At 57.0% G+C, this 19,278-nt stretch overlaps 1 long non-coding RNA gene across 2 annotated transcripts; it reads left to right on the forward strand.

The window, feature by feature from the left end:
• The first annotated feature begins 86 nt into the window (after nt 1-86).
• LOC102452584 (uncharacterized) lies at nt 87-16,716 on the forward strand. Of its 2 annotated transcripts, XR_016348342.1 has the most exons (6): nt 87-317; nt 1,118-2,759; nt 4,821-5,073; nt 15,008-15,160; nt 15,382-15,461; nt 16,119-16,716. It is a non-coding gene; the product is annotated as an uncharacterized LOC102452584 (long non-coding RNA). The 2 variants fall into 2 exon arrangements; XR_012895926.2 differs by lacking the exon at nt 87-317 and having other exon boundaries at nt 1,050-2,759.
• Nucleotides 16,717-19,278: the final 2,562 nt, after the last annotated feature.

The raw sequence follows: 19,278 nt of genomic DNA on the forward strand, positions 1-19,278 counted from the left end.
GGCGTCACGTGGGGCAGGAGCGCGCGCGGGCGGGCAGGTGAGGAGGGGCGGGGCGTCACGTGGGGCAGGAGCGCGCGCGGGCGGGCAAGTGAGGAGGGGCGGGGGCTGAACGGTCGGGCCTCTCTCCCAGCCGAGAGGGGGCGGGGCGCTGCGCTGCGCGTGGCTGGGGGCGGCGCGTTCTCTGTCCCGGCCGTTGGGCGCGCGGGCCCGGCCGCGGCTGCTCGTCACGTGCAGGGCCCCGCGCGGGATCCGGCTGCCCCCCCCCCGCCCGGGCCCTTGCTTGCGGGAGAAGCGGCCCCCCCGAACGGCGCCGGCAGGTCAGCGCCCCCCCAGGGCCCCCCCCGAGCGGCGCCGGCAGGTCAGCGCCCCCCCCAGGGCCCCCCCCGAGCGGCGCCGGCAGGTCAGCGCCCCCCCCAGGGCCCCCCCCCGAGCGGCGCCGGCAGGTCAGCGCCCCCCCCAGGGCCCCCCCCCCCCCGAGCGGCGCCGGCAGGTCAGCGCCCCCCCCCAGGGCCCCCCCCGAGCGGCGCCGGCAGGTCAGCGCCCCCCCAGGGCCCCCCCCCCCCGAGCGGCGCCGGCAGGTCAGCGCCCCCCCCCGGCCCCCCCGAGCGGCGCCGGCAGGTCAGCGCCCCCCCCCCAGGGTCCCCCCCCGAGCGGCGCCGGCAGGTCAGCGCCCCCCCCGGGCCCCCCTGAGCGGCGCCGGCAGGTCAGCGCCCCCCCCCCCGGGCCCCCCCCCGCGGCCCCCCGCCCCCCCCCCCGAGCGGCGCCGGCAGGTCAGCGCCCCCCCCCCCGGGCCCCCCCCCTCGAGCGGCGCCGGCAGGTCAGCGCCCCCCCCCCCAGCCCCCCCCCCCCCCGAGCGGTGCCGGCAGGTCAGCGCCCCCCCCCCCCAGGGCCCCCCCCCGAGCGGTGCCGGCAGGTCAGCGCCCCCCCCCCGGTCCCCCCCCGAGCGGCGCCGGCAGGTCAGCGCCCCCCGAGCGGCGCCGGCAGGTCAGCGCCCACCCCCCCCCCCCCCCCCCCCCGAGCGGCGCCGGCAGGTCAGCGCCCCCCCTTGCCCCCCCTTGCTCCTCTCGCCCCAGGAGCCCGCCGAGCCCTTCTGACCGGTGTCCGTACTGTCCCACAGGCGTGTCGGGGAGGCTCCTGTGTGGATTTGCGCAGTCCCTAGGCAGTTCCCTTCCCCCCCCCGGGCCCAGGGCTTCACGCCGTGCGGTGCCTGACCCGATGCCTGCGGAGACCCCCGAGGAGAGCTTGAAGCGCCTCGGCGCAGGTCATCGAACGGACTCCCGCAGGGTCTGCAAGACCTTCCAACCAAGGACTAAACGAGAGCGACGCCAGACTCAGGTTACTTCAGCGCTTTAACCCGCGGCACCGCAGCCAGCGTCTGAGGAGCGCCCGGGCCAGCATGGGGCATGGGTCCATGTCGAGGCACTCTGTGCGTTGGGGCGACACACGGTCCCCAGCACCGAGCGCTCAAAGAAGGCACGAAGAGGGAGATCACCTTCGAGACGGGTCGGGGCTGCGTCTGCGAGGGGGACGCCCCGAGGCTCCATTGCCGCTCCCGCGCACCATCGGTACAGGTCGAGTCCCGCGCAGGCGAGTAGCCCTGAGGGGTCCCACAGCCGTCAACCCCGGATTTGTTTCTGGCGGCCCGGGAATAGATTGAACTTACATCTTCCCTGGGCCCGACGCTGTGTGGTGCGGAGGGGCCAGGAGCGACAGGGACAGGATGGTGCCACTTCCTCCTCTACCGGTGTGGAAGTCTGGTCCGGCACCGTCTGTAGTGATGGCACAGAGGAACCGGGGCTGGTACAGAGTGCAGCCCTCCCGGCACCGATGCTTTCAGCACCGGAGCGTGTGACTGCCCCCTTCGGCACCGGCACCGGCGCACCGAGGGAAACCGGCAGCCATGCCACACCACTGCCAGCACTGGGAGCAGGCAGCTTCTGCAGCACTGCCGTGGTCCACATCTGAGTGCTCCTCAGTCGCACATGGAGTTGATGACATCTAGGGCATCTTCAGACGGCTCCTCAAAGTGACGCTGGTCAAGGTCTCCGCACCGGTCCCAGCACTGATCCTGCTCGCAGTGCCACTCAAGGAAGGCCAGTCTGTCTCCATCACAGACTCGGCCCCCACAGTGACAGCTGCCTGCCCAATGGCCTTTTTGGATCCTCTGGCCATATCATCAGACCCAGGGGCACGGACCCTCGGGGTTGGCCTTGGGGCTTAGGGCTGCACCTTCGGCCACCCCACTCATGCGGGTTCCACTGTCGGAGTCCAGGGCCAGTCCTTCGGGGTCAGCAGGGAACCCCTCTGCCCCTTCCCCCTGCCCTCCTCAGCCCCCTTGAAGTGCCCCATGCTCAGCCCTTTCTCCAGCCCCTCCTCCCCTGCCTCCTGCTCAGACCCCTCATGTCTGTTTTTCATAAGAACTAGGTAGTTCTTTGCATCCATGCAGCCAAAGGTGCTGCCTCCCTTTTGGGTATATCAAGATTCTCTCCCCTTCCCCCTCCCTTCGCCCCAAGGCCGGCGAAGAGCAGAGCTGGCTTCTAGGCATTGCAGGGGCCAAAAGGAGCCAAGCTCTTGTTATGCTTAAACTTTCAATCCCAACACTCTTTCACGTGACCCTTTTCTTTGTTCTTCTGCAGGGCCCCCTCTGGGACCGGGGCAGGGATGTGCAAAGGAAGGGGCTGCTGCCCTGCCGTCGCTGACTTCACTGCCGTTTGGAAAACTGCACCCCTAGGGATGCTGCTGGAAAGCCCTTTGTGAGGGTAAGAGTCCTTGTCCTCCCCCTGGCCAGAAGGGTACGATCTGGTGGATAGACCGGGCAGCACTCCTTCAGGCAGCCCCACGTGCCGCAGGGTCAGGCGCCTCTATGCTGCACTGTTGGACGCTTAGCCTGGAAAATGCAGCGGTGGAAGAGCTGGGACCCCCTTGAGTCCCAATTTATTTAACATCAGAGCAGCCAGACGGGGTCAGACCAAAGGTCCATCAAGCCCAGGGTCCTGTCTGCCCACAGTGGCCAATGCCAGGGGCCCCAGAGGGAGCGGCCTGGCCGGGCCCCTGGACAACCATTGCCATTCCTTGTGGTGGTGAAGCCATTTCACAGGCATTGCCCGCCCCAAGGTCAGTTTCAGAAGGTGCTGGTGTAGTTACAGGACTCACTAGGGATTGAGAATAAGACAGAAAATACCTTATTGCCTCTATGTAAACCCATAGGCCTCCCACAGCTTGAATACGGCGTGCAGATGTGGTCGCCTCATCTCCAAAAGATCTCTTGGCATTGGAAAAGGTTCAGACAAGGGCAACAGAATGATGAGGGGTTTGGAACAGGTCTCATATGAAGAGAGAGAAACAAGACGGGGACTTTTTAGCTTGGAAAAGAGGAGACTACATGGACTATGATGGGGGGTCTATAAACTCATGACTGGTGTGGAGAAAGTGAATAAGGAAAGGTTCTGGACTTGTTCCCATCATATAAGAATGAGGGGTCACCCAATGAAATGGATAGGCAGCAGGTTTCAAACAAACCAAAGGAAGGTTTTCTTCACACAGTGCCCAGTCAACATGTGGAACTCCTCGCCAGAGGACGTGAGGGCCAGGACTTTACCAGGGTTCAAAAAAGAGCTAGCTAGATTCATGGAGGTCAGGCCCATCAATGCCTGTTAGCCAGGATGGACAGGGCTAACGTGCCTATTTCTCTCTGGTTGTCAGAGGCTGGGAAGGGGCCACAGGAGGGATCACGTGAGGATTCCCTGTTCTGTTCACTCCCTCTGGGGCACCTGACGCTGGCTGCTGGGCTGGAGATCCCTGCCTGCGGTTGCAGTTCGCTGCAGTGTGTATGTGGTTGTGTGTACCAGGGGAGGGCCTGTGCTCTTACTGGCGCTTTGCTCTCCTCCTTCCCTGCAACCTTTCCTCTCCATATGCAGCCAGTAGCTGTTGGAAACCCAGCCCCCCAGAGGGAGGGGAAGCGAGGGGAGTTTTGGTAACCAGTGTTTGGTTCTTTAAAGGGTTTCATACCACGGACAGAGGAATACTTCCCTTTGGGGTTAACCAAAGACTTGATTTCTATTTACTTGTATAACTAATGTGTAATTTAAATTAATTCACTATCCTTACAGAGTAGAAAAAAGAGGAGAACAGTAACCCCTTCTACAGTTCTACCCGCCAAAGTTACCTTTGAACAGTTCGTGGCGTTCTCAGACATACCTATGGAATACTTACCTTAAGATGGATAGAAGCATTGTTTAGATTCAGGAGATATTCTTTTCTTTATGTCTTTGCTTTTGGATGTTTTGTTGCAACTTATGACCGGTGTTCCCCTTTCGGAGCTTACGAGCAACAGCAAGATTCAGCGCTGGGGAGGGAGCCCTGGTTGATCAGACCTGGCTTTTCGGATTCGCAACCCGTCCGCTTTTGGTCTGTTTAGTTCAACCTTTTTACCGTGTTTCGGTATTTTTCCTCTTGCCTGACTTTGCTGACATTACTTTTTGTTGTCTCATTCGGCCCCCCCCCCCCTTTTTTTTTGGCATTGTATTTTACTTTTGTCTGCTTCTTATTTGGGGTTATCAGCACTTTGTTGCTTTTCCTGTTTTTGTTACTTTTACTTCCCTAAAAGCGGGGTTATTGTTGGTCATCCAATCAAATTTGGGTTTCTCGTTTACGTCTCCTGTATCTTGACAATGCTGCCTTCCTTTTACACTTCCAACTAAATTAGTGCTCATTTGACATACACTGGGTAGGCCTTAACATGTCCTTTTCACACTGACGAGAAGCTGTTGCAATTAGCCGTAGAGCGAACCCTGTTTCTGAGCCCTGGTTCTGTTTTGCAGGGTCAGGCCTGCCCGTCTCTTCCCGACGTGGGACCCTGGCGCCGAGCCCACGGCTCAGTTGTGGAGGACCCAAGATGTCTGCGGGTCCGAGTCGGAAACCTGAGCCTGAGGACACACGCCCCTTGCAAGAGAGGAAGCTGCCCTTTGCCAGCACAGCAGTCGGGGCCTTCTGCCAAGAGCAGGCCAGGCTTGGGAACCCGGACTTGGACGACGCTTTCCTTCAGTGTTCCTTGAGAACACACCTGCCGCCCAGGTTTGAACCGCGTGTGTGTGTAGTACAGTCCCTTCGTGCCGAAACGGGGGCACCTTTGCATTGCCGGGACGAGGAGCTGGAAGTGTGGTGCTCCAGGCTCCGGCTTACGGGGTTTCCATCCTCTCCTGGGTTTACAGTTCAGTTCAGTGGCTCTCGGTGTTGCCTCTGTGCTGCAGAGCGAAAAGCCCGTACATCTCTGATCCCCTTTACTGCTGAACCGTATTCATGCCCAGGGCTTCCTCTCACCATTCATCCACAAGTGCTGATGAAAACCGGAGAGGGGACATGCGCGTGTTCCCGCCGAAGTGAAAAGGGTTTCACGGAGTCTCGTGGTAGGTTTGGGCGAGAGGCGGCAACTCTGTTCTGTTGGGCTAGCGATGCTAAGCCTGGAGTAAAAAATCAGGGAATAAGCTAATCCCTGGTAACCTAACCCATGCCAGCACAACCCACACTGTGCTGTCATGCCCTCCACCCCCAGGGCTGCGAGAAGCAGCGCAGCTCTCCGAGCTTGTATCCCAGGGTTCGTAGCACCACAGCGCTGTGTGCTCACGTGTCGGGTGTTGTGGGACAGTTTGCCTGCCTGCTCTGGTAGCCGCAGGCTGCTGTGTGGACATTTTTATACTGTGCCACACGCCAGACTTGTATGAAGCTGAAGAAGCACCCAGCTGGGCGCTGAGCGAGGGGAAGAGGTTGTGAATTCAAACCGATCGATTGCTGGTTCCAGGCTTCTGGGAAAGGATCGGACCATCGGGTCTTGATGGTTCACCTAGGTGCTGCCTCCGTGGGGGCTGCAGAGCCGCGGGGGTAAAATGGGGGGTTCTCAGCATTCCCCCGATCCACTCCCTGCTTGCCCCGCTGATTGGCTTCTTCCCCGTGCCCCGCCGCAGTCAGACATTTTGCCATGTGCCGGGGGGGAGCGAGGGCACCGCTCAGGGGTGGGGCCGGGTTGAGCACTCCCAGGCAGTTTGGAAAGTCAGCGTCTCTGCTTGTTCTGACCGCGACTGGGGCAACAGGCAGTCTCAGGGTAGTAATGCACGTACAGCAGAGGCAGCAATACTTTTATTGGGTGGCACTTAATGACTTTTAGTACGTGGTCGCGGGCTGGTGGTATGTAGAAAGCTGCTCCCCATAGGAAGACTTTAGGGGCACTGAGCATGCTCAGTACCTCTGCTGAAGCCCCTGCCCACGCAGGGTATAAGTTTCTGCTGGCTGCATTTCATAGGGGCGAAAGAGGGGACATGAAGCCTCGTAAGGTTTCACAGCTTTGTTTGAGCTTCGGCCGGGGGGTCTCTGACTCACTGCAACCCATTTTCATCGGTGCTTTGCCACCTTGCAGATGGTCCTGCTGTTACTTTGCTAGCCCTGTGCTAGTGTTGGGCTGGCCGGGAAGCCGGAGGTACTGACCTGAGCCATTCGGGCTGTGGTCTTCGGACAGCACTTGCTGCCTTTCATTGGAACTTTACAGCACTTGCCAGCCAGGCAGGCTAATGCCCCAGTCTCGGCTTGAACCAAAGCCGATCGGCAGCCACGGGGGAAGACGCACCTAAACCCCTCCCCTCCTGCGCCTCGCTCCATTTGGACAGAGACTGGAGAACAGATCCAACACAAGAACCGCACAGCCTGCTGGGAATCCCTGCTCCAGGTGCTAATGACCCCTCCCCTGCACACACCCCTGTCGGTAATGCTCAGGTCGATTCGAGGAAAAAGTCCTCGCCTGCCTAATTGAATGAGGCGGCCCCTCTAAGGCCGGGGTGGAAAACCCGCAGGCTGGGAGGCTCTGGACTCCCTCCCACGCCCAGCACCAGGGCAACTCGGCACTGATGCGTCAGCCACGCGGGGAGGGGCTCCTAGGCTTGGAGCAGCGCGTCCTGTCCTGCTACAGGGACCCTGAGTCTCGGGAGCCAGATCCGGGCAAGCCGCAGGCAGCCTCTTCAGAAGGGAGGACGCGGCTCTGTGAAGAGCTGCACAGGGAAGCTCTGTGTCCCCGCTCGCTTGCAAGCTGCACCCCGCTCGGGTACAGGCGCACAGCCGTGTAGGACCGGGATGTAAGGGTGTCACCGTTTCATCAGCTGATTGGCTTCCATTCCGGCTGTGTCGTTTCCCGGCTGCCAGCCCTGCTCCTGGGCGCCGGCTGTCCCCTGCGCTGCAGTATGAAGCTGTGCAGTCCGCAGCGCGTGGGACGGTGTAACTGGGAGGATTGTTAACAGGGACATGCGTACATTGTAGCTGTAGTTTACATCCCTAGTATACAGCCGTTCGCACAGCTCCGGGAGGTGTCCCCAGTAATCCGCCCCTGTCCCGTCCTGCCCAGACCCTGCTCCTGCACTCCACCTCCCTCCAGACTGCCCATCTTCCCTCTGCTCCTGTACCCATCCAATGGCCCAAGCAGACCCTGAATCTCCACCCCCTCGGCATGAACAGCCTGCCTAGACCCGCCCCAGCCTGCTGCCCAGGAAACACCGACGGCACGCCACCCTGGGCCCTAGAAGAGTGCACCTGGACGGTCCCTCAGTGCTTTGGACAGTGGCTCGGAGACCGGGGGCCACCAGGTAACAAACCCCCAAATATAAGGGCAGAAGCCGAGGGAGGCACCTGGGGAGCAAGGAGAGCTGGGGCTGCCTTGCTGTGCCTCCCCCGCTGCTGCTGGGATAGGCAGAGCCGAGGAAGAGAGGGAGGGATGGGCGCGGGGGATTGTCCTGGCCCTTCCCCAGCTCTCCTGCCGTCCCCTCACCTCCCCAGCCCCCTGCACTGAGAGAGTGCCCGCGCAAAGGTGGGGGAATGGTATCCCCGATGCGGTGAATGTCACCATCCCCACTAGGCAGGCACTGCCGGCCCCCGGCTGGGCCCCCGGCTGAGCCACAAGCGTCTGTCCGGGGCATAGGAATAGTCTCAGGACCATACCTGGGGCCAGCAGCTATGGCAGGGGAAACCTAGCCACCAGCTCAGCCGGGGCAGGGTCTCAGGGAAATCCTCTGTCCCGCAGTGGGGGCTCCCTGCTCTCCCTGGGACAGAGGGCCTCCTGTCCAAGCCCTGTGGCCAGAGGCTGTGCTGGAAGAGGCGCTGGGTGGACGGCTGAGTTCGGTGGCGATTGAAGAATTGTTTGTGTGTGTGTGTACAGCTTCCCTCTGTGTGCTGGCTAGCTGGGGTTTGGAGCAGGGTGTGTGTGCGTGTGTGCGTGTGTGTGTGTGTTGGCTGGCTAGCTGGGGTTTGGAGCAGGGGGTGTGTGCGTGTGTGTGTGTGTGTGCGTGCGTGTGTGTGTGTGTGTTGGCTGGCTGGGGTTTGGAGCACCTCTGCTATTTGGGTGTTTAGTGTGGAGCAGGTCTGGGTCCATCCCCCATTTTTCCCCCTTCCCCTAAGAATCCCCTAGGGAAACTGCGGGGCAGAGCTGGACTACTGGCTATGTGGGGGGTGACACTTGAATAGTTGGGGGAGCCCTTCAATTGTCCCCCCCATCAGCTCAGTTTGAGGGGGAGCTGCTCTTCTTCCCCAGTGGGAGTGAGTGGGGGGTGAGTTACTGAGGCTTGGCTGGACAAACTTGTCTGGTTTAGGAAGGGGCAGAGTATGTTTGAAGCTTTTTGTCCTTTTACAATTCTCAGTCATTGGGAAGTAATGGGGGAGGTCTGACGATCGGTAATGAGCTGAGCTGCAGTGTTCAGGCGTTAAAGCGGTTAAAAAGAAGCAGACACACGAGGTGGGGGAGGTCAAACCTTTTTAAATTTTGGAACAACTTTGATTGGTGAGACATCAGCCCTTCTGAGCGCCACAGACCCGGAGAAGAGCTCTGAGGCGTTCCAGGGGTCGTCTCTTCCCCCAACCAGTCAGAAATATTCCTTCACTCCCCTTGTGGCTCTCACCCTGGTGACGAGGCAGCAACCACCACCACAGCCCATGCAAGATCCACAAGATCAATATCCTGACGCCAGACAGGTTGGTTGATAGAACTGTTCACTCCCTCGTCCATTTGTAGCACGCCCCTAAGGGCCACTGACCCACCGAAAAGTCATTCGGGCCACGTGCAACTGAGGAGCAAAAACCCAACCAAACGGGACCCGGCCCGACGTGGGCCCCAGCTGGGGCGGGGTGGTAGATCTTGTGTGCTCCAGCCCCGAGGGGGGATGGTGGGAGGCCCCCAATGCCGAGGGGAAGCCGTGTAGCTGTGAAAGGAAGGGTTGGCCAAGAGGGACTGAGAACTCCCTTTGCAAGGGGGAGAGACTATAGCCCTGTACTCAGGCGCCAGGGACAGAGTGGCTTCCAAGGGAAATGGGGGGGAAGGGCGCCAAACGCAAGTTCCCCTACGGCTGGCCCTGCGTGCAGGAGTGGGGACCCCGAGCTGCATGGGCCGGATGCGGCATGTGGGGGAGGCATGGCGCTGCAGCCTGCCGCTCCTCCTCCCCCCAGCCGCGGGAACGCGAGGCTGGATCCCGCTCGTGGGAGGGTTTCCCCGGAGTGCCCCTGGGCCAGATTTCGGGGCCACAGCAGTGAGGGGCTTTGGTTTCTTCTTTGTGCTGGGGGGTGTTGCCTCTCACTTGTGTGGCCCCTGACTGACTTTTCTGTAGGTCAGTGGCTCCCGACCCAAGAAAGATTCCCCCCTGCTCTGCAGTTTTCCATAAGAGCATCATCATCTGCAATGGGTGTTGTCGTTTCTCTCACACACTTATAAGTATCTATACAGATATTTAAATGTACAGTGGGTGGGTGTGTGTGTGTATGAAAAATAATGGGGCCCTATGATATCTCGGATGGAAAACCATAGATTTCTATGGGACGGCTACTTTTTACTTCTGGATACCTGAGTACATGGCATACTTTTGTACTTTTCCAGCAGGATACTTTGACTTTATTACATTTCTTCCAAAGCAGCAGGAGTTTTATGCCAGTAGCTTTTTGGGGTACTACTTAGAGAGTGTCCTTACATAGGTCATGAATGAGAACACATTGAGGGGGGCTTGCAGGTACTTTGGACCACAAGCTCCATACGAGTGAACAGTGTAAAACTCCTGCAACCCCTCCTCCCCCTCCCCCAAAAAACAACAACCCTCAAACCTCAGTGTTGTAAGCAAGACACACGATGTAATTCCTGTGCGAGAAGCCTGAAGCATGGTAACAATCGCTCGGTCTGCAGGAGTTGGCTAGATCTGGTGTTGGTGTTTGACAAGAGCAGCGTTTCACACTTACAGGTGTGTAACGGCTCCCTGTAGGATTGTGCTGACTTGGGCAGCAATATCTGACAGGAGCAGTTCCTTACAATCATACAAATCAGAAACTGCCACCATTAGCACAGTCTTACGAGGGAGCAGCTTTATAAGTACAGTAAACTTCCGATAATACGGCATCTTTACGACCCAGGGGGTGCCGGATTATCAGATATGCCGGACTATCAGAAGGGGGGACTATGGGGTGGGGATGCCACCCCAGTCCCCTCATAGCCCCCGCTTCTGATAGTCTGGTTCTGCCCAAGGCGTCCCCATTCAGCCGCTGCTGGTCAGTTTCAGTAGCGACCCAGCAGCACCCCAGCTGCTCTGCCCGAGGTGTCCCCAAGTCGGCTGCTGCTGAAACTGATCAGCGGCTGACTCCAGGAAGCCTGGGGCAGAGCAGTTGGGGTGCTGCCGGGTTGGTCCCTTAGTGCCGCCCCGCCCCGCCCCTCAGTGCTGCGGGACCAACCCGGAAGCACCCCAGCTGCTCTGGCCCCGGCTTCCCCAATTCAGCTGCTGGTCAGTTTCAGCAGCGGCTGAATTGGGGAAGCTGGGCGCAGAGCAGCTCCAGTTTTCCAGCTGCCCGGAGCACTTCCGGGTTCCCGATGGTGATGGACCATCAGGAGTGCTGGAGCATTAGATGCTGGACCAATGGAGTTTTACAGTACCACCGGCTCCACTCCTGCAAGGGGCGGGGCCTATGGCAGAAGTGGCGGGGCTGGGGACTAGCCTCCCCCCAGAGTTGTCTGGGGCCAGAGGCTTTGAATTAAACACACGGCAAAGGGCTTGCGGCTCCCAGCCCTGCTGCTGCGGCGTTGCCTGGCAGGCGCCTGGGGTGGCTGCAGCTATTTAAAGGGTTCACGGCTCCGGCCCCTGCCGGGGCAGCGCTGGAACTTGGAGCCTTGAGCCATTTAAACAGGATCCTGGCGCCTGACCCACCGCCTGGGAATTGGGTGGCTGGGGCAGCAGGATATAAGTAGAAAGTGGCCGGATGCTATCCGTGGGCCGGATCGAAGTGTTCGGAGGGCCGGATTTCGAACTGAGCTATTTGGGGATGTCTACACTACAGCGTTATTTCGAAATATCTAATTTCAAATATGCACAAAATGCGTTTCGAAATAGCGTTTTTCTATTTCGAAATAGCACGTCCACACTGGGTGGACGTTGAATCACATTTAAGGCTGGTTGGAACCAGTTCCGGCAGGGCATCAGATCAGAAATTACCTTGAGGCCAGGGCGGCGAGCAGGGCACCCTAGGAAGGGCTGGAGGTCCCCTATTTCGAAATAAGCATCTGCACAGCGCTTATTTCGAAATAGCAATTTCAAAATCGGCGCTATTCCTCGTGGAATGAGGTTTACCAATTTTGAAATAAGCCCTCCGCTATTTCATTTTAAATGTAACACGACTGCCCTATTATGTCCTGTGAGTTTTTAAAAATTAAACTGAACTGAGAAGTAAATTAGCACAATCCGAAGTGCCTGTCCCAGGCTGCAAATATGAGAGGTTCAAAAACAACAAGGGAGAGACTCAGATCTAAGAGTGATTGCTTCAGCCTCGCAAACAATCTAGCCAGCTTTCTATCTACCTTACAGTCCAGTTATCCAATCCATACTCCCTTACCTTGCTGGCAAGAACATTGTGGGAGACCGTATCAAAAGCCTGGCTAAAGTCAAGGTATATCACATCCACTGACTTCCCCACGTCCACAGAGCCAGTTACCTCATCATAGAAGCTAATCAGATTGGTCAGGCACGACTTGCCCTTCATGAATCCATGCTGACTATTCCTAATCCCTTTCCTCTCTTCCAAGTGCTTTAAAATGGATTCCTTGAGGATCCCCTCCATGATTTTTCCAGGGACTGAGTTAAGGCTGACTGGTCTGTAGTTCCTGGATCATCCTTCTTCTCTTTTTTAAAGATGGGCACTACATTTGCCTTTTTCCAATCATCCAGGATCTCTCCCGATTTCCACGAGTTTTCAAAGATAATAGCCAAAGGCTCCACAATGACATTTGCCAACTCCCTTAGTACCCTCGGAGGCATTAAATCTGGGCCCATGGATTTGTCTGTTTAGCTTTTCTACATAGTTCCTAACCTGTTCTTTCCCCACCGAGGGCTGCCCACCTCTTTCCCATACTGCGTTGCCTAGTGCAGTAGTCGGGGAGCTGACATTGTCGGTGAAGACAGAGGCAAAGAAAGCATTGAGTACTTCAGCTTTTCCCACATCATCTGTCACTAGGTTACCTCCCTCATCTAGTAAGGGCCCCACATCCTCTCTGATCACCCTCTTATTGCTAATACGCCTGTAGAAACCTTTCTTGTTACCCTTTACATCCCTTGCCAGCTGCAATTCCAGTTGCGCTTTTGCCTTCCTGATAACTCCCCTGCACTCTTGAGCAGGGTATATTTGTACTCCTCCGCCCTAGTCACCAAGTTTCCACTTGTAAACTTCCTTTTTGTGTTTAATCTCTCCAAGGATGTCCCTGGCAAGCCAATCTGGTCGCCTACCATATTTGCTTTTCTTTCTGTGCATCAGGATGGTTTCTTCCTGTGCCTTTTGTCGAAGCAAACGCCTCACTCAGTTTACGCGGCTAAACAGACAGTTTTATTGGCCAATAAAAGCAAAGTGAGCCAAACGTGGTCTCAGCAAAGCTGGGTCCAGTAAGGCTACCTAATACAATCAATCCTAGTATCTTTATACCCTTAACCAAACAGTCTGACGTCAGGGCATCCAATTACAGAAATAATCAATTAGACTAGGAAAAACAAAGCCTTATCAACATGATGGCGGACAGGTACGAGGGAGTACCTCTCCTCTCTGAACCAGCCCAATTAACACATTCCAATAGCACATCTGTCTTGGCCTGGTGCATGGGGTGATAGAAAGTTCACTCTGGCCTACGTGCAAAGACAAAAAGCTGAAATGGTTTCTGTTATACAAGATGGCTTCTAGCTAAACATAAACTAACTTCATCACTTTAATAAGGTGTCTTTAAAATACTGCCAGCTCTCTTTTCCCCTTCATGTAAGCATCCTAGGGAATCCTGCCCATCAGCTCTCTGAGGGAGTCAAAGTCTGCTCTTCTGAAGTCCAGAGTGTGTATTTTGCTGCTCTCCTTTCTTCCTTTGGTCAGGATCCTGAAATCTATCATCTCATGATCACTGCTTCCCAGGTTGTCACGCATCTCTACTTCCCCTACTAGTTCCTCCCTGTTTGTGAACCATTAATAACTACTCTCTGGGTACGGTTATCCAGCCAGTTATGCACCCACCTTATAGTAGCTCCATCTAAGTTGTATTTGCCTAGTTTATTGATAAGAATGTAATGTGAGACCGTATCAAACACCTTACTAAAGTCTAGCTATTCCACATCCACCGCTTCTCCCTTAGCCACAAGACTCATTATGCTATCAAAGAAAGCTATCAGATTGGTTTGACATGATTTGTTCTTTACAATGCCATGCTGGCTGTTCCCTATCACCGTGCCACCTTCCAAGTGTTTACAGATGATTTCCTTAATTACTTGCTCCATTATCTTTCCTGGCACAGAAGTTAAACTGACTGGTCTGTAGTTTCCTGGGTTGTTCTTATTTCCCTTTTTATAAATGGCCACTAGATTTGCCCTTTTCCAGTCCTCTGGAATCTCTCCTGTCTCCCATGATTTTCCAAAGATGTAGCTAGAGGCTCAGATACCTCCTCCATCAGCTCCTTGAGCATTCTAGGGTGCATTTCATCAGGCCCTGGTTACATGCTGCCAGTTCTCTTTCTTGTCCTGTACTGCTCTGGCTGGCTATTCAGCCTGCAGGATTAAATGTTGCCTTCTATCGAGGAAGTCTTCATTCTCTCTATGCCTCCCTCCCCTCCCCCAAAGCTAGGCACTCCCAGCCCTCCCCCTCACCCCGAACCCCATCCCTCTCCCTTCCCCCAGAGCCAGGCACCCCCTCCCCCGCTCTAACCTAATGCCTGGGTTCCAGAGCCGTTGCTGCCACCACACACTTCTCCGTGCAGGCGCTGGGGCACGTGCGCTGAGTGGCTGGCCGTGAGCAGTCCGGGTGTGCGGCTCAGAAGCAGCAGGAGCCACATTTTTTTTAATCCAAGAGCTGTGTGCGGCTCAGCCACCCTGCTCTAGGTGTGCTTGAGCTCACGGACAGATGCTCATTTCTAAAACAGCGAGAGATGCACGTGCCGCAGTACAGGAGCCTGGGAAACCTACACACCAGGCTGCCCTCGATCTTGCCCACCTAGGCAACAGCATGCACTCATGGTTGTTAAAAGGAAGGTTTTCCCACAATGCAGCGAGGCCCTGAGAAAATGGCAGCTTCCGGGGAGGAGCCCACAGCCCCTTGGACAGCCAGAGCCACGTTTGGAGTGGGGCTGGCTGCTTTGGGTGGGCAGAGCCCTGCACAGGAACCAAACGTATCCGCGTGATGCGTGAGGGGGCTGGGTCTCCCAACCTGCCTGCAGCTCCTGGGGCGCGGCGGCTGCTGTCACTGTCTGAGCACAGCTCTGACGTGTTTGGTGGCAGGGCAGACCAGACCCAGCGGTGAGGGGCAGGCTAGCATGGACAGTCGTTGGTACCTGGGCCCGCTGCATGGCCAGCATGGCGGAGCTAGCTCAAAGCTGTCCTCCAAGCAATGGTTTCCGGGTTCAGCTGTCTGGCATGGGGGAAGGTCCAGCCTCTCATCCGTGCCGTGCCCCGCCCCTTCCAGAGGTTTCAGGGGGCTCCAACTGCTTCCTTCGCAGGGCAAGCAGCCACTGGCTGCCAGCGTGTCAGGACTGGACTCGGCTGCGCCGTGGTACAGGATGCTCTGCACCGAGGAGCAGGCACCAGGAGGGCCGCAGCGATGGAGCTGGCAGCAAGGGGCTGTGCCTACTCGCTGGCGAGGACCTACACAGGTAACGGGGAGAGCCGATGCGCTGCTCAGACTCCCAGGGCCCCAGAGCTAGTCCTAGGACACCGGGGGTAGGATTCAGGTGGTGGTAGGAATGCTGGTCTGTGCCTGACGGGGATTCGGGTTGGGACCAGCTTTGGTGGCCGAAGGAAGACCTGACCCTGCTGCTGCAGTTGGGGGAACGGGAGTCTAGGAACACTGATCCCTGATGTGCGCTTTTCACAGGGGCGCTCTCGCTGGAGCATGCGGCCCGGCCAGACGCCTCCTCCGCGAACACCTCCTTGGACCCACACCTGCGGAGGCAGGTAAGTAACAGTCCCGGCGAACTCCCATCAGTCCCCTCCCACTGTCTGTGTTCATGGAACTAGGCGTCTTGGCAGGGACCTGCTAGAGACTAGTGCTCCCAGGGTCAGGTCGCAACGAGGAAGGTCCGTAAACAGTTACTTGCGTTCCCTACTCCGGTGGTGCAGACGGGACCGCTGCCCGGTACGCTCTTGGAGTGCTGGCTCATGTCCACTCCGCTGAGGTGCGCGCCGTGTACATGAGTCCCAGAAGCGTTTTACCCTGAGCAGTGCCCGTGTGGCCAGTGGGCGCCCCCCCCCCAGAGTGGTGCCGGCATATCAGCGCATACAGACCCCCGCTGGCCCTCTTCCCCTCGGTTCCTCTTGCCCCAGGCGGGTGGCTGGAGCGCTCGGCTTGCAGCCCCTTTTATCTTGTCAGTAGTTCTGGGGTAGGTGAGTGGTATCCTAGCTGCTTGTGTGATTAGAAGTAACTTCCGGGGGGGGGGCGGCGCACGGCTTCACACCCTGTGTGCAGTGCCTGAAGCCTGTGCCCTGCAGAGGTGCACAAGGAGTGCTCGAAGCAGTGGAGGCCTCTGACAGACCCCTCCAGGATCTGCAAGTCCTCCAAACCAAGGCCCAAATGTGAGCGATGCCAGACTCAAGCTGGATTCTGTGTTTCAGCTGGAACTGGCACCGTCCGTGAGGAGTGCCTCCGGGTCGGCATGGGGTACGGGATCCGCGCCAGACACTCCATGGCGTCGGACCGTCAGTTGGCACCTTGGCACCATTCCCAGTCCCTGGTGTGGACCGAGTGCTCGCAAGACGGCGTGGAAAGGGAGGTCGCCTTTGAGACAGAACCGGGGGGTTCATCTGCTAGGGGGACACCCCAAGAGTTTCCCGGGCGAGTAGCCCCGAGGTTCAGGATCTGTCAGTGGAAGAGATCCCTTGGCCATCGACCCCGGACACTTTCATTGCGGGCCGGGAGTTGATCGAACTCGCCTCCTCCCTGGGACTGGTACCCTGCGGAGAGGAGCTGCAAGGGACTTAGGTCGGGGCCGACATTGTACGCGGCGCCACCTTCCTTACTACCGCTGAGGGACTCTCTACAGTTATTCAAGCATTTAATCGGCATCACAGAACAGCAGAAACCCACAGTAGACAAACTATACCTTTAACAAGTTTTATTGCAAGCAATTCTGGAGCAGTTTTAAAAGTGTGTGTGTGTGTGTGTGTGTGTGTGTGTGTGTGTGTGTGTGTGTGTGTGTGTGTGTGTGTGTGTGTGTGTGTAAAATCTAGTAATTAAAAGAAATATTTAAATGGAATAATTAACAGTTTAAACTCACACACACACACATATTCCACTTAGCCTCTGGGGCTGGCTTGATCATTCCCTGTTCGGTTCACTCCCTCTGGGGCACCTGGCATTGGCCACTGCGGGCAGACAGGACACTGGGCTGGATGGGCCCTGGGTCTGACCCCGTCTGGCCAGACCAAAGTACGTACTATTCAATTTAATGTAGGCTATAGCTTAGCTTGGGGGGGGATGGTACACAAGTGAAGTTAAGAAAACATGGGATATTTATAGGATGACCAGGCAATACACCATGTTTGAGTGTATAGAATGGCAAACTAGTTAGTATATGAATATATAGACACACGCACACACCCAGACTGTGCGCGATCTTGCACAAAAACATGCTGCCTGCCTACATGGGTGAGGAGTCCTTGTGCAAGATCACTGACGTTCTAATGTATGAAGTCAGGGCTGCTTGCACAAGAACGATGATGCTCCCGCTCAGGAATAAGCCCTCTTGCGCAAGAGGCCAGTGTAGACAGGCAACATGAATTTCTTGCGCAAGAAAGCGTCTACAGTGGCACGGATGCTCTTGCACAAAGGCACGTGCCAATGTAGATGTAGCCCTATTGTTTTACGGTTTGTGGACTGATTCTGGGCAGAGGAGTGGGGGTTTATTGGCCTACACCAATACTTTGGCAGGCAAAACAGTGTTCTATAAAGTGGGCTTTGGGGTTTTTGTGTGAAGCTGATTTTGATCAGAAATACTCTTTTAATTGCTCAGTGCTGGCTTTGATTTCTTAACTGTTACACTGCGGAGCCAGTGAAGAGCAGGGTGTTAGCGGCTTAACGAAAGGCCAGGGGGGCGGGCATGGGAACCCTGCCTATGTGCTCTGCCTGCCCTGAATGCTGGGGCTGGTCACTGCCATGACGTGACAACTACCTGCAGTGCCAGAGCACCAGCCCAGCACTGGGGCCTGCCAACATGTTTGACACGTTCAATGGGAGGAGGCGGGGCGGTGTGTGCCAGCCTCAGGGAAGGAAATGCCCGAGGGGCTCGCCAGGCAGCAGTGATGGGAGGAAGCCGTGTGAGTCAATCGTTTGCAACCAGGGGCCGGCGGCGGCACGAGTCCAGGCTCCGCCCCGTGGCGCAGCGCGCAATGACGTCGGCAAGCTCGCAATTCGCATTTCAGCGCTGTCTGTGGCCAAGCCAGTCGCGTGTTCGCGAAGAATCATTTCTTCCCCTTTGGAGTTTGCAGAGAGGCTGGTTTTGTCACATTTGTAGGATGAATTTTAAGGAGGCTTTTTAGGCGTCTGTGTTGGATTTTTTTAGCAGTTTCAAAATGTGGCTCGTGTTGTTCGTAGGAATCGATGAGGAGGATTGGATTGTTCAGCTGAAGTTGCGGTGAGCAGTGCTTTATGCAGATTTTTGGAAATGTCTTTAGTTCCTGATTGATGCAAGCAGCTTAATTTGCGACACGTGTATTTCTTTCCCTGTGGTGTTTGGATCAATACTAGACGAAGGGGGTTAAGGCGATTTACTATGGAATGGGGGCAAGTGATTTTAACTGGAACGTGTAGATTGAGAACATGAATTGTTACTAGGATTTTTACGCCGGGAGCGTTGGTAGGGACGGGCGTTGTCAAGAAGGCTTTTGCGTGTTGCTGATGTGTTTGGTGGGTGATAATATTCAGACCTGTCCTTTGAGGCGGTGGGAGTTGGGCTTTTTTAGGTTTTTAACCGAGAGCCCAAACTGTCTTTGGCAGCTTTTCTGTTTGTGTTTTAGTGTTTTAACTAGGAAGATCCCTAGGAGAAGACACATGACTTTTGGCGGGGGTGGGTTTTTTGGTTGGCTTTGTGCTGCATGAATATGTTTTCGATGAGACGAGGGCAGCGGTTCTCAAAGCACGGGCCCAGTGGCCCATGGCTGCCTCCCAGGTGGTCTGCGGAAAGAGCTTCCCCTCCAACCTGCCCTCTCCCCTTCCCTCCAACCTGCAGCCGCGCGGTTGTAGCCCCAGCTCCGGCCAGCTGGCAGGGAAGTGAAAGAAAGCAAAACACCCTCCCTGCATGTGGGCCGCAGAGCTACACGGGGAGGTGCGTGGCCGCCATGGGATGGTCCCACAGGGCAGGCAGCATGTTGGGCTGTGTAGGACGGAGTCTCGTGGCGTGCGAGGGGCCGGGTGTTACGGGGGTGTCCGTGTCTCATGACCTCTGGCACGCTTGGCTCTTGCAAGCCCCCTTCTTTCTACTGCGCCTGTTCGCATCCTGCCGGATGCCGCCCATCCCACCGCTGCCACCACCGTCACGGCGCGTCAGGGAGCCCCCGACCCTACAGCCCCGCCCGCAGCCAGAGGGAACGCTCCGCTGGCAGGTGGAACAGAAGGTTTCTTGGTTTCTGCACCCCGGCCCTGTCGGGGAGATCCTCAGGGCACCTCCCAGTGTGTAGGCAGCAGGGGGGCAGGTACTCGGCCCAGTCCTGCGGGTGTCGGTGCATAAAGGCCTCCAGCATGTTCTTCAGGGTCCCCGGGCACCTCCCCACCAGCCCG

The sequence above is a fragment of the Pelodiscus sinensis genome, chromosome Z, assembly GCF_052426305.1.
Source record: "Pelodiscus sinensis isolate ZL-2025 chromosome Z, ASM5242630v1, whole genome shotgun sequence".
Classification (NCBI taxonomy): domain Eukaryota; kingdom Metazoa; phylum Chordata; order Testudines; family Trionychidae; genus Pelodiscus; species Pelodiscus sinensis.